A 15,303-nucleotide genomic window follows, 5' to 3' on the forward strand; every position below is an offset into this window, starting at 1 on the left:
TTTACTTGAGTTAAAAAGACAGTGGATTTTATTTTTACCTTAGTACATTATAGTTTTTCTTATTCATTTTACTGTTTAAGGTATAGAGGGACCTGTCTCTGGACACGATGGATAGTTTGAGATGGCATAGCATCACACAACGTTGTAAATCAACTATACTTCAATTTTGAAAAAAGTTGGGCTAGCATCTGTATGTGTGTTGTAACATTTGTTTATTCATTCATTTAATCAATTATGTGTGAGTTATGTATGAGACAGTAAATTAGATATTATTTATAATCAGTTTTTATTCTATCTTATCCTTCAAGTAAACTGTACATCATTATTTTGAAGTTTCAAAATATTTAAAATGCCTGTCTTTATTCATCCAACAGAGCTTTGAGATGCTGATATTTATTCACACTATAAATAATATTATTGGTATTTTATCATATGCAAGATATTTAGGGGGATACGGAGATGAATAAGATGAAAAGTTTACAGTCCAGTATGGAAAATAAGGCACAAACATAAATAACCATGAGAAAAGGCACATATGTTCTAGGCATGGTACAAGGTGCCATATGCATTAAAAATGGCAGATTTTTATGCGTATGTTTTTGAGGCACCTTGGGGTACAAGCTGCAGACATAAATTTGTACAGGAGTGATGAGGGGAAGCTAAAGAAAGGGGGTAGTATTTTATTTGAGGATCAAAAGGTGGGCAATATTTCCTCCAGGGAAATGTGACAGCAGTGACATTCTAAGCAAAATGTAAAGGCAACAATGACCAACTCCTTGGGAGAGACTGAGGTGGTTGGAATGAAGGGTCAGTGGGACACGTGGGTGCAGGGTAGGACTGGAAGCAATCAGGTGTATCGGGCCTGACTGTAGAAGACACTCACCAGCAGAGTAAGAAGACTGTGCTGGAGTTAGTAGGGAAAAGGGAGCCATGGATAGCTTTTGAGCAAAGGAGAGACAATATTAAAGTCGTGCATCAGGAAGATTAATCTAGACAGAGAATGTGTAGAAATGATTAATTTAATCAGATAAAAAGAAAGGAGGCCTGGAAAGCATATTCAAAGAAGGGACAGAAAGAAGAGGATGAGAGTGAGACATTCCAGAGTAAAAATGGACAGATCTAAAAGCTATTTGGATGGAAGTGGGAATGACGGAGAGAGAGAGAGAGAGAGAGAAATTACATATATGTAGAATAAATACATTCTCATACACAGGCCTCACACATAGTGCCTCAAGGGCTTACAAAAAGCCTATAGTTGCTAATGATCTTTATTTAGAATGAATAATTATTTTGCAGTTAAGACACAGAAAAACAAACTTAAGAGACAAGCAGTTATCCTTAAAACACCAGTAGTCTGGAGAGGAATACAACTCTGACATTTAGTTCCACAACTTTTTCTAGGACAGTATGGAAAAGGAAGGAAATTTATATTTTGTTGAATTTTAAAACAAGGTATATATAAACTATACCTCAGGGGCTTCCCTGGTGGCGCAGTGGTTGAGAGTCCTCCTGCCGATGCAGGGGACACAGGTTCGTACCCCGGTCCGGGAGGGTCCCACATGCCGCGGTGCGGCTGGGCCCGTGAGCCATGGCCGCTGAGCCTGCGCGTCCGGAGCCTGTGCTCTGCAGCGGGAGAGGCCACAGCAGTGAGAGGCCCCCGTACCGCAAAAAAAAAAAACCACTATACCTCAGTAAAGTGAAATATATATAAATTATGCCTCAAGCAAGTTTATTCTAAAAATCTAAACAAAGAAAATACATCATAAAAGCACCATGACTGCGTGTGGTCAGCTAGTGGGCGGGAGAAGGGCTGGTGCTCTTTGAGGCAAGCTAAGTATTCATTTTAATTGGCTCCATGCCATTTGCCTAAAAACCCACAGTTCCAGTCCACAGCATTTACAATCAGTTTGATAGACCAGAGGCCAGGGTTTGGAAAGACTGAATCTCATTGCATCCTCTACTCACTGAACATTCGACAACATAGGAGCAGAATGTGAAAGCTGTTTGTGAAGCACCCTGGTATACAAGCTTCAAAAATGGTTTTGCTGGGCTTCCCTGGTGGCGCAGTGGTTGAGAATCCGCTTGCCGATGCAGGGGACACGGGTTCGTGCCCCGGTCCGGGAAGATCCCACATGCCGTGGAGCGGCTGGGCCCGTGAGCCATGGCCGCTGAGCCTGCGCGTCCGGAGCCTGTGCTCCGCAACGGGAGACGCCACAACAGTGAGAGGCCTGCGTACCACAAAAAAAAAAAAAAAAAAAATGGTTTTTGCTGATCACTCACCTGCCCTTTACAGAAATATACTAAGATCGCCTCCTCCATGCCCCATCCCCCAGCTCATACCCACAGTTCACTTCTAGTACCTTCCAACATTCTTCTAGCTCAGTTGTGGGAATCTTTAGATAAAAAGAAATACAAGCGTTAGTTATCCTTTTTCCAGCCCTGCACTATTCTGTTGGTTTTAGGAGTGTAGAAAAACCATTAACACTCTCATTTTATATGTTAAGTGCTACAATGCTCAAAACAAAAATCTCTGAGAAGGTGAGAGGTTTAGTGTTTACTTCTTTCCCAAGCCTTTCACTGGATACTTTGATAAGCCTCCAAAAAATATCTCTGATCTGAAACCAAACCCAGATGGATATTTTTCCTGGCCTGTGTTCATCTGGTTAGCCACCTGTTTCTCACTGTGCTAATACAGGAAGGGGATATGAGAAAATGGAAGGTGTTGGCTTGGAGCCCTAGAGGCCTGGGGAAGGTGGCTTTTAAAATAATTATCCTTTATTCACTGCCGCATTCCAATGCCACCTTCATTAATGGAAATGCAAAGTGTGTCAACAATGTTCATTAAAAATAAATGAATATCAGGGTGTATGCTAGAATTGCAGAGCAGGAAGTCACCTTAGAGGTCATTTAGTCTAAAGCCTCATTTTATAATCTAGACAGCTGAAGTCCAAAGAAATCCAGTTAGATTCTAAAATCAATATATTTAAAGTAGAGATTTTTTTTAAAAGGTAAAGAAATACTCAGGAGACAACAAGACTCTGAAGGAAAGGTAGATTTGAGCAAATCAAACATTTAGAATTGAACAGTATAGTTATTGAAAGAATAAATCAAGACTGGTTAGAAGAGACACATTGAAAAGAGAAATAGTAAACTAGAAGACGGAGCTAAGGAAATTGCCATATGCAGCAGAATGGGGAAAATGAAAAATATATAGAGAAGCTAAGGGAAATGAATGATAGAAGGAAAAGGTTCAAATATATCTAGTGGGGATTTCAGTTGGAGAAGAACAAAGGAAATAGTAGCTAAAATTTTTCCAACATTGATCAAAGAATCCTCAGGTTAAAAAATCACAATGAATCCTAAGCAAGGAATATTAAATTAAACCTTCACTTAGACACACTGTAATGAAACCCAGAAATATGGGGAAAATATTAAAAGCAATCCCAAAGAAAAGAGGAACATTTTAGACTGACAGCAGATTTCTCAACTTTAATAACAAAGGCCAGAAACAATGGAATAATATTTTCAAAGGTCCAAAAACAAAAAACAAAAAACCTGACAACCTAGAATTCTATACCTTGTTAAACTATTTTTGAAATTTTATTTATTTATTTTTTGGCTGCACTGTGTCTTTGTTGCTGCATGCGGGCTTTTCTCTAGTTGCAGCGAGCAGGGGCTACTCTTTGTTGTGGTGCGCAGGCTTCTAATTGTAGTGGCTTCTCTTGTTGCGGAGCACAGGCTCTAGGTGCGCGGGCTCTAGAGCACAGGCTCAGTAGTTATGGTGCACGGGCTTAGTTGCTCCGCAGCATGTGGGAACTTCCCAGACCAGGGCTCGAACCCATGTCCCCTACATTGGCAGGCAGATTCTTAACCACTGCGCCGTCAGGGAAGTCCCTATACCTTGTTAAACTATTACTAAAGAGGCAAAATACTTTCAGAATAACACTTTGGGCCCTTGTTGAATGGACTCTGTATTTGTCTGCTAGGACTGCCATGGCAAAATACCACTGGCTGGATGGCTTAAACAACAGAAATTTATTCTCACAGTTCTGGAGGCTGGAAGTCCCAGATCAAGATCTGGAAGGGTTTGCTTTCTGGTGAGAGCTCTATTCCTGGCTTGCACATGTCCACCTTCTTGCTGAGTCCTCACATAGCCTTTCCTTTGAGCATGTGCAGAGAGAGAAAGAGCTCTCTGTCTTACACTTCTCATAAGGCCACAAGTCCTAGTGGATTAGGGCCTCACCCATATGACCTCATTTAACCATAATTATCTCCTAAAGACCTTATCTCTAAATACAGTCAAATTGGGGACAAGGGCTTCAAGCTATGAATTTTGGAGGGACACAGTTCAGCCCACAGCCAACTCCCAAAGGATACATTTCAGGAAGAAAGAAATTGAATACAGAAGTAAGGAATGGGATGCAGAAACAACAGTGAGTGAAGAAACTGGTAAACATAAAAGTAAATCTAAAGAAGTCAATAGAAATCTAAAGAAGTCAAATATAAAAAGCAATAAGGGTACAAATGAACTTATCTACAAAGTAGAAATAGAGTTACAGATGTAGAAAACAAACTTATGGTTACCAGGGGGTATTGGGGAGAGGGATAAATTGGGATATTGGGATTGACATATACACACTACTATATATAAAATAGATAACTAATAACGACCTACTGTATAGCACAGGGAACTCTACTCAATACTATGTAATGGCCTATATGGGAAAAGAATCTAAAAAGAGTGGGTATATGTATACATATAACTGATTCACTTTGCTGTGCACCTGAAACTAACACATTGTAAATCAACTATACTCCAATAAAAAATTTAAAAATAAATACATTTAAAAAAAAGCAATACTGATAATAATGACTAATTTGGAGGGGGGCAAAAACTAGATGGAAATAACTAGCATTGTCCAATAGGCCCTTCTACAATGATGTAAATATTCTATATCTGCTCAGTTCAGTTTGGTAGCCATTAGCCACATGTGGCTACTGAGCACTTAAAATGTGGCTATGTAACCAAGGAACTGAATTGTTAACTTTACTTAACACAAATTAACTTAAATTTAAGTAGCCACATGTAGCTAGTGGTTAGAATATTATACAGCACAACTTTAGGTATAGTAACATGGCAAATTGCTAGAGCTGATCAAAGCTAAATATTTTAAGGTCTTTATTTATTTGGAAGGAGAATGACATTTTGAAGGCAATTAGGTTAAAAATTTAAGGGTAAAGACTAGAAAAATTGAAATAAAATTTATTACTGCCAAAGCAATAAAAGGAAAAGAGGAATAAAGAAAACACTGTTGATACACAGAAGACAGGAAAAGAGGTGGGGAAAAAAATCAAAGAAAAGCTGGGTAAATAGAAAGCATAAGAACTATTATAGAATAAATAAGAAATGAATTGGTTTATTCTTATAATGGAATACAGAAGTTTAATCAAGAGAATGCCAAGTGAAAAAATCAGGTAGCAAAAGATACATACAGTACCTTTTATATAAATGATCTCCTGGCCTCTCGTTTAAGCCCTCCAAGCCTTTCCCTCTTGCTTCACCGCCTTCATGGATCCTCTTTGAGACGTTCAAAAATTGAAACCTTGGGGACTTCCCTGGCGGTCAGGGTTAGGACTCCGCGCTTCCACTGCAGGGGGCTCTTTTCGATCTCTGGCCAGGGAACTAAGATCCCACATGCCACAAGGCATGGCAAAAAAAAAAAGTTGAAACCTTGAAGCCTTTTCTTCCTCCAGCCCTAAGCTGGGACACTCAAACTAACTTATGGGGGAGCTTTGTCAGGAAAACAAGGGAGACAGAATAAGGACAATGTCTGGAAATGGGAACTTTCTGGGGGGCCCCAGAAGCACCACAGAATCCTGCACCTGACTTGTCTTACTGTGGGAGCCATGGTCAAGAGGCTAGCAGAAAAGGATGTGGCAGTTCCTGACACCTAGGGTTCATGCTCTTCCTCCCCTGTGTCCCCGCTTGAAGTGTGGAGCCCCCAACAGCCTTCTCACACCCAGCCTTGGCCTTCCAAAGCCAGCCCTGCTCTTCCTAACAGTCCTCTCTTTTCAAGAGGAGTCAGCTGGTGCTTACATCTGTGGGAGGCATCTTAGCAGAGACAGCAGTCTGGCCCAGCAAGATATTTCTGTCAGCTGTGCTGCAGGTACTGATCTGTTCTTTTTGATTTCCATTGAAGGGATTTTCCAACAAAGATGTTTGTGCAGACGGTATGATGGAGGGTGACTGGCCCCACCTGCTTCCTCATTGGCCAGCCAGCAATTGACCAATTTTAGCCTGGCTTCTGCCTGCACTAGGCTGTGTCCCTAAAGGAGACCCCAGCCCCTTGCTGTCTTTGCTCAAGAAAATGCAGTGCTGCCAAACCACAAGATATATTTAGTCCCAACCTACATTGCCAAAGTGTTTCTAGTTATTTTCCATTCACACCCCCTTCTGTAATTTTCCATTTCCCCATAGCCCCCCTTTTAGCTCCCACAGTTTTCCCTAGCCTCCTTTTGTTCCCCACTTTCACTTCCCTATAGCTGCATTTAGTTACCTCTCTGTTCTCCCATTTAAAACTTCAGCCACCTTTGTCTTAGTTGGAGTTGAGCCCAGTTTATTTTGGGTCTCGCTTCCCTACTGCAGTAGTCTGAATAAAATCTGTCTTACGCCTTCTACAAGTGTCTAGTGCTGTTTCTCTTTAACAGGGCCAGTCCAGGACTTCCACTGATGGCTTCAGGCCTCACACCCCCAGGCCAGGAGCCAGCAGGACATCCCAGGCACCACAGCAGGATCCATCTGGGGTCCACTGGGCCCCAGCAGAGAGCTGACACCTGCTTGCCATCATGGAGGAGCCTGCCATCAAGAGGCGCCTGAAGATGATTCAACTCAACATTCAGTCTATGAAGATGTGGCCGGGTGTCTTCCGGTGCAGGAATATGTCTCGTATACACACCACTGTCATATCAAGTTCAAAGCCCTCAGGGTGCCTACAAGAAGGCCCACATGGCTATTCTGTGCTCTGGGCCAGCCCCTCGGGACTGCCCCTTCCATGAAGAGATGGATTGGGTGCTGCAGATCAAGAGATGGATTGGGTGCACCAGCCCAGCCAACCTCAGGGAGCAGACCCGGCCATGGGATCTTGACCACCACAACCAGCTGACTGAGGGAGGAAAAAAAAAAAAAGTCATTAGCAGAAAGATGGGCCAGAAGGGTGCTCTCCTCAGCAGCAGCAGCAGAGGCACCAGAACCAGAGGTGGAAGATGGAGACAGAGCATCAGTTTAAGCTAGAAATGGAAGTGTTGGAGCTGTCCAGTGACCTCCGACTTGAAAGCCCAGCTGGTACCCAGACCAACAAGACAACCGAGATGGAGATTAGCCAGGATGCCTAAGAAACTGGGCCAGGTAAGTGGCCAAATGTGTTCTACCAAGGCCCTAATGCCATGGGACTGGGTGGAGAGGGAAGTCACAAGTGATAAAACCCAGGTTGTGATCCCCTCAAAGGACCTGGAGCTCCTGAAAATTTAAGAAAGCATGGTTTCACTGCTGGTGTTGGAGCCTGCATATGAAAGCTGGAAAGGACACTGGGAGACCATCTTTGACTCTTACATTTTACAGATGAGAAAACTAAGCCAGGGGAAAGTAATTTGCAGAAGGTAACAGACACTGCAAGTTAATCCTAAGGCTGACACTAGAACTCCAGCACAATGATCCTTCCACCAGCTTCTAACTGACTCTTGCCTTCAATGTGCTTTATAATGGGGTATCATGGTAATCTCTTCCAGTCTTAAAACTGGGGCTTGGAAAAAATGGGATAAGGAGAACAGCCAGTATTTCTGTCTCTCCTCCAACAGAAGTCCAGAGGGGACCAGTCTCCAGACAGAAACGAGCCTCTGAGAAACTTCGTCATCAGCTCCTGGGGTGTCTACAGTGCCCCCTAGAGCACAAGTAGGCCAAGTGCACCAGCTCCAGCCTAAAGCCTGACCCTCGGGTGCCACCTGACTGTTGTTGCCATGATTGCCACTGATATGGCAGTGAACAGGCACCTGGCCAGTGCAGTGAACTGGCCTGGGAATCAGCTGCCCGGAGGCAGGGCCACTGAGACCAGCACAATTCCCACATGGCCGTCCTGGTCCAGATGGTCCACTTACACCCAGCCCCAGGAGGCAGTAGCCATTCTTCAGGACAGAATGGGCTGAGGGTGACAGCTAACTGCCTGAACCTACACTGGAACATTCTTTTCTTTTTTTCTTAAAAGATATAATTTTTATTTATTTTTGGCTGCGTCGGGTCTTTGTTGCTGCATGCAGGCTTTCTCTAGATGTGGTGAGCAGGGGCTACTCTTCGTTGCGGTGCATGGGCTTCTCATTGCAGTGGCTTCTCTTGTTGCCAAGCACAGGCTCTAGGCGTGTGAGCTTCCGTAGTTGTGGCGTGCGGGCTCAGTAGTTGTGACACACAGGCTCGGTAGTTGTGACATGCGGGCTCTAGAGCTCAGGCTCAGTAGTTGTGGCACATGGGCTTAGTTGCTCCGCATATGTGGGATCTTCCCGGACTGGGGATCGAACCCATGTCCTCTGCATTGGCAGATGGATTCTTATCCACTGTGCCACCAGGGTAGTCCAAAACATTCTGTGTGTGTGTGGGGGGGGGGTACTGGGGCCTCTCACCGAAGCCCCAAAACATTCTTAATTGTGTGATATTATGGTAAGCATTTTGTGTATGAATTTTTTAGTCTTTGTAAGCATAGATGCTGCCTATTTTAGGCCTTAAGGTCTCAAAGCATCCTTGGTGTCTTATTAGGGTGATATAGTAAAGAGAGTAGAATACACAGATAACTCATAATGCTCACCTCCAACTACTAATCCATGGGGATGGGTGTTTTAGTGGATATTTTCAAACTCCCTGAAGGGAAGACAGTTACCTGTGATGCTGTCTCACCAAATGATGGGAAAGCCATGGGAGAGTTTCTCTCTTTCTGTGCCTTTGACTATCTCAACCTCTGCTCCATTGTTCAACTCCCCCCTCAGCCCAGGCCTCACTGAGGTCATGACCAGACCTCTAGGTGGGCACCTGCCTTCTGTGGTTCCAGAAGGTTGAGAATGGCAGGGACAGGAGAAGCAGGGCCCCTTCTTCTTCCCTTCTACTGCCACCCAGCTCCACCCAGGAACTGGGACTGACTCTGATCATCAGCCAGACTCCCTGAGGCTCCAGAGAATGCTGCTGGGTCTACAGTGAGCAAGCACAGTGACAACATTTTCGCATGGGAAGTGGAGCGGTGCCAGAGCTACCTGATCTCAGTGGGGCTCGCTCATGTTACAGAGAGAGAAGTAGAGGCCTGGAGAGATTCCAGGACCTTGGGGTCCTAGGAGATGGCCTTCCCAGTTCAGAACTTGTCCAAATTTAGGGTCCACCCAAAGCTTACCTTAATCTCAACAGACCCCCAACTACTATCTTCCCAGCAGTATCCTCTCGGCAGAGTGTGGGTGCAAGTGAAACGCGGGCCTGAGGTGTGCTTTTTTACTCTCCAGATCCAAGCTTTGAGTGCCACCCCTCCCCACTGGTCACTGATTCCAGCTGCTTAGCGTTCTGGGGCCCCAAGACCAGCCTTCCTCTCACCTCAAGCCTGAAACAGCTCAGGCCTAGGCTTGTTCCTCTTCCTTCTGACCCCCAGATTAGTAAATAAACACCTGCCGCATCTCAACAGTGCCCCCTAAGCAAAACAAAGGCTTCCTTCTCTGCCTTATGTTCATCGTTAATATTAAAAACCACCTATTACCACACCACCACCGCTCCCAACCGATAAACCTTAAAGGAGGTAAAAAGAGTCAGAAAACTCTTTTTAAATTACACTTTTTAACTCCTAGAGCTTTCTCACTGTGGTATAGTCTTCACCCTGTAATCCTCCCCACACCCCGCTACGCACTTTCCCACCCTCCCTCCACACACACCCACCCTCCAGTGAGGTTTTACACTTCTAGGACGTTGTGTGAGGGAAGGAGAGAAAACTGGAAAAGGGGAGGGGCACACGGTAAACACAGCAAAATCACATTACAGCTGGGTCTGGGGGTTGTCCAGCTCCATTTCTAAAGATGGGGAAGCCAAGGCTCCTGTCCAGCTCTGCAGAACTCCAGCCCGCGGTTTGCCTCTCACTCTTGCAGCTCAGCATCAACTGGGTGGGCGACAGTGGGCCGAGAGGAGGGCTGAGAGGGGCAGAGGAAAGGTTCTTGCCTTCTGAAAACTGCTGGAAAGGGCAGGGCAGCCGCAGAAACTACCTCGCCCAGTAATCCCTCAGGTTAACCTAACATGGAGAATGGACAGCCCCATCATCCAATGAGCTCCTGGGCTGCTGTCCTACGATGGCCAATCACCACTAGAAGAGGGTGGGTGCTTAACAAGGAAGACGTTTTTGTGTGTTCTGATTGAGTGCCCTCACACACATGGCTGTACAGTTAGTTCAGTCTCCAGCCTTCCTACATACTCCTGCTCACCTCCTAGCTGGTCCTCCTGCCCCTAGCTCCCTCTCCTTCCTCTCCAATTCATCCCTCTTTACTACTAAGGGTTATCTTTTTTAAAGGCCAAAGTGATCACGTCATCCCCTGATTAAATTCCATCAGTGATTCCCTTTGGCTCTTAGGAATATGTTCAACCTCCTTAGCTTGGCCTGCGGCCCCTGCCTGCCTCTGCAGCCCCATACTTCCCCCCACCCCCACCATGCCCTCCAGCCTGCAGAACTAACTGCCATTCTCCCAAAAGACCACAGTGTGTCACCCCTGTGCCTTCTGGAAGTCCCACTTGTGTTGTTTTAAATGGCTAAGTTTGTGGCAATTTGTTACAGCAGCAGCAGGAAACTAATAAAGATTATTCTTTGAACAGAGTTGGTTCAGAGAAGGGCAGGTTTGTGTGCACAGTGTAAATGTAGAAAGATAGATAGATAAATGTTTATGGCTTTATGGGTGATAAAAGCAGTGCTCAGGAAAGTTAAAAGTTGTTAGATGGGCCACTATCAACTGCTTGGGCTATAATGCAGCCATGCCCCTGACCAGCCTGCATGCCCTCTCCAGGCATTTTATAAAAAGATACGACACCTTGGAGCGTTACAAACATCAACAACAGAATAATTCTCAGGAATTGAAAAGGGAGGGAGGGTTAACATGGAAAGAAGAAAGAGGGCCTGAAGGTGGAATTCAAGTGACAAAGCAGGATGGATAGTCATCACCCCGAGTTGGCCGGGCCGGGAATGCCGGGTGCCAGCTGATGGCTTGATGCGCCGGGAATTCCAGGTGCCAGCTGATGGCTTGATGCACCTGGAACCTGAGCGGCCTTTGTGCCTCATCCTTTGCCATTCTGCAGGCTGGTTCTGCTCCATGCCATAGCGAGGGTGGAGGCTCTGGTCCAGCTCTGGGCATTGGACCTCTCCTCAGACAATACACAGATTGTGGAGCCAGGAGCAGCCAGTGACTACCTCACAGAAACACGCTGCTTCCCCGTGCCTTATCCTGGCCACACTGCTCCACAGTGCCCCAGCCAGCCAAGAGCACCTGTTGGAACACAGGTCCTCGGGGGTGATGGGTCGCTGGTACCAGGCTGTCAGCCCCTGATGGAGAGGGCACGCTCCACCACCCACTGGGACAAGCCCTGTGGCGCCCCCCTGTTTCTTTTTTTGGACAGTGGATAAGAGAGTGCCTGCATCTCCCCTATGGCAAAGCTGACTCGCTTCCAACACATGTGAATTATGGCTGGATCACGGGCAGCTGACAAACACTTGGCTGAAATGAAGGTCAGGACCAGCACGACATAAAGAATTACTGAAAGGCACTGACAGCTGTTCAGATAGTTCTTTTACATGTGCTTCCAGTAGCCCCAGCACACATCGGGACCTCTCCATAACCTCCTCTAGGTCAAGCCACCTTTTCTGGAGGTGCCCAAAGGTAGCACAGATGGCAACCCCGATGTCATGGAAGGCACACCAAGCCCTAGATCTACACACACGGTCAGAGGCACCGGGGAAGCCAGCCAGTACGGTCCAACAGCTGCTTTCTGCGGCACCGAGAGAGGCAATTTCATGTGGGCGGGCTCCAATTGAAGCTGGGGGGCCAGCTTTTTGCAGATGCAGTAAAATGTCTCCTGAGACATCCGGAAGGCCTGCTTCCATCTGTGGGGCTTAGTCTACACACTCAGAGGTCCTGCCAAAGATGAGGCAGTGTGGAGAGAGCCCTGGTCCTGGGGGCTCTTCTTCCAAGGAGGCAGGATACACTGGCTCTATAAGCAGGGCGTGGATGACCACGGATGGAGGATGGCTTGATTCAGTTGGGTCAGAGCAGCCACCTGTCAGCCTCCCCACTGTCAGCCACAGTGTGGCAGCCATGCGGCCACTCCCCAGCTGGATCACCGTGTGTGCTTGGGAGTTGTGGGTATCACTGAGCTGAGCTGAGCGGCAATGTGTGGGTGTGTATGCTTTCCCTCATGATGGTCAGTGACACTCTTCTCCCCCAGGTGTGTGTGGGCACCAGGAAGCTCAAGGCTGAGTTAGCTGATGAATATCAGTTCTGCCATTATGAACCGGCTAAGGGTGTGAATGTGACTACATCTGTGTAAACCACACATCTGCATCCTCTGCCCATTTTCTTACCGACTCAGCAATACAAGAGCCAGGATAAAATGGCTCGGAGCGAATAAAACTAGGTTCTTAGTGGGGATTTCAGACTGTCTTCTTTTCTTCACAGACAGACTTCCTCTCCTTAATGACTCCTTCTAAAGGACTTTAAATTTCACCAGGCCTTCTGACTCTCTTCTCCAAGCAAACACTTGGTGAAATTCTATGGAAAGTCCCCTCCCACACACTAAAATCAAAGGGTGCCCTGAAAAACCAGACTGTTTCACAGGTTTTACTTGCCCTGATCATGCAGTGCTCCCACAAGGAAACACATGAAAAGATAGTACTTTTTTGGACAAAAAGACAAGATCATTTTCAATCTCAGGTTCCTGGCTTTTAGTTAAAATTTTAACTCTGGGTTTTGACTTCATTATTATGAAGAAGGGCCTGCTTCACAGGAATGCAGAAAAAGGACAGATGAATTATTGCTTAGAGCTTTCAGAATGAACAACCACAAGGAAGAACAGACTTTAATATTAGCACTGGCTATTTCTAGATCTGAGAGTTCTGGCATTGCCAACTCACATGGAATGCCCTTATGAGCTCCTAGAACTGGAGCTAAGAGGCTGCAAAGGACTTCTGCTCACACCACTGCAGTGCCTTTCCTGATGCTTTTCCTCCTAATGAAAATCTATTTCCATAATATTATGTGTCCTTTACGCTGCTCTTTCTCTAGGAGCTAGTGTCCATCCTAGACAGGACTAGGAGTCAGAAGATGATGCATTTGTATCCTAGCTCTTTAGGCTGTGTGATCTTAGGAAAGTTACCATCCCTCTCTGTTTTTCAAGTGAAAACAAATAGGTTAACTCACCTAACCCTAAAGTTCCTTGCTGCGCCAACATCCTCAGTTTCGTTTCAAAGTCCAGATCCCACACGATGTCAGCTGAGAAGGTGGCTGAAACTCTACATCTCAGAGCTTGTCTCCAGGTAGTTTAATAAATATAATGTGGTAAACATGATTAACTGAACAGTGCATTCCACAAATATTTATTGAGCCTTATTATATTTAAGGAATTACAATAGGTACAGAGGATAAAGTGAAATAGCCATCATAGATACTAAATTTCATGTTGGTTATTGGATCAGCAGCTTGGAGAAGGAATATGCAGTATTTAGTCATCCTCTTCTATGTAGCTGTTTGTAACTGAAAAGTCTGCTTGCTGTTAATTTTTGACTTGGGCAGAACTGAATATTCTGGCACTTAAGTCTTTAATGATTTAGATGATTCCTTTTTTTCGTTTCGTTTTGTTTTTTGCTTTTCGGTATGCGGGCCTCTCACTGTTGTGGCCTCTCCCGTTGCGGAGCACAGGCTCCGGACGCGCGCAGGCTCAGCGGCCATGGCTTATGGGCCCAGCCGCTCCGCGGCACGTGGGATCTTCCCGGACCGGGGCACGAACCCGTGTCCTCTGCATCGGCAGGCGGACTCTCAACCACTGCGCCACCAGGGAAGCCCTAGATATGGAGTAATTAAACATATTTCCTAAAATTCTATCTGGGGAAGGGTTTATTGGTCACTGTCACAACCTTGGGGCTGACTGTAGTCTCATTGTAATAGCATATTCCCTGCCCAACTGTCAGGAAAATTACTCTCACTAAACTTTTGGCATCTTCCACTTGGAAATGACAATGTAACTAACCCCCACTGATCAAGAGGAAACGTGAGTTTCTCTTCCGCTTTCTTTGCCTTATGATTTCCTTTGGTGTGAGACGTCTTCATGACACGTCTTCCCCAATACCTCCTCCTAGGGCGTGTTCACAACTCCGGGCTTCCTCCTTAGTTACTGCTAACACCTTACTATCCTAGATGTCAGGGCTTTTCACAAATCATTTAAACTTCCTCTGAGCAGTCCCAGACTGATCTCACTAGACCCTATGAGGAGAGATGTAGGTGAAGAGGAGTTTCCAGCTAATTTTCTCCCCATCCCATTGCCTACATACGAAGCAAGTGCTTCTGCTGCTAATAAGCCGCTTTCTACCAATTGGCTGGTGAAAAGAGAAAGGAAAATGAAGGTTCCTACCTGGCCCCGCCCCACACCTTAAAAAAAAATGGATGAAGACGGTTTAAGAACTTTATTTTCCCATTTAGGTTCGAAACTTCTCTCACAGAAGCTGGTCCTCAGATCCCCTTTCTCAAATCCCTCCGTTCTGCCAAAGGTTTCCTCTCCCTCCCTATACCCCGCCGCCCACAGTTTCTAAAGGAAAAGGTGTTTTCTTAAACTTGAAAACCTGCACTACGTCTTTGCAATGCAGGTGCCACCGATGAACAGAAAAGACTGACCTTAAATGCCTCGCTTTTCCCTCCTCCCTGGTTCACCTCGAGAGGGACTTACGTTCACCGAATTTGAACTTCAGGCTCCAAGCGGAGGCAGGTAAGAAGTCGCGGCCCTCGCCCCGCCCACAGCGCCCCCATCCCCAAGGCACTGGAAGCCGCTGGTCCGCGAGGTGTCCACCCGCAGCCCGCACCCATCCTGCAGCCCAGACTGCCCACCAACCCGCTCCTCGTCCTCTTCCCGCCCCCCACTCCCGCTCCTCCACCCCCGCTCCTCCTCCTCCTCCCCCCCGCCCCTCCCCGCCCCCGCTCCTCCTCCCGCCCCCTCCCCTCCCCCCTACCCTCGCCTCACTATCTCCGACCCTCCTCAGGTTCTCTTCT

General features: G+C 46.2%; 1 long non-coding RNA gene across 3 annotated transcripts in view; it reads left to right on the forward strand.

Moving 5' to 3' along the window:
* Window positions 1–15,303, forward strand: part of LOC136794927 (uncharacterized) — a 76,171-nt gene that overhangs the window by 6,146 nt on the left and 54,722 nt on the right. For all 3 annotated transcript variants that reach the window (XR_010842393.1, XR_010842392.1, XR_010842394.1), the window contains exons 2-3: window positions 6,709–7,948; window positions 14,904–15,022. This is a non-coding gene — a long non-coding RNA (uncharacterized lncRNA). The remainder of the gene's footprint in view (window positions 1–6,708; window positions 7,949–14,903; window positions 15,023–15,303) is intronic.

The sequence above is a fragment of the Kogia breviceps genome, chromosome 10, assembly GCF_026419965.1.
Source record: "Kogia breviceps isolate mKogBre1 chromosome 10, mKogBre1 haplotype 1, whole genome shotgun sequence".
Classification (NCBI taxonomy): domain Eukaryota; kingdom Metazoa; phylum Chordata; class Mammalia; order Artiodactyla; family Physeteridae; genus Kogia; species Kogia breviceps.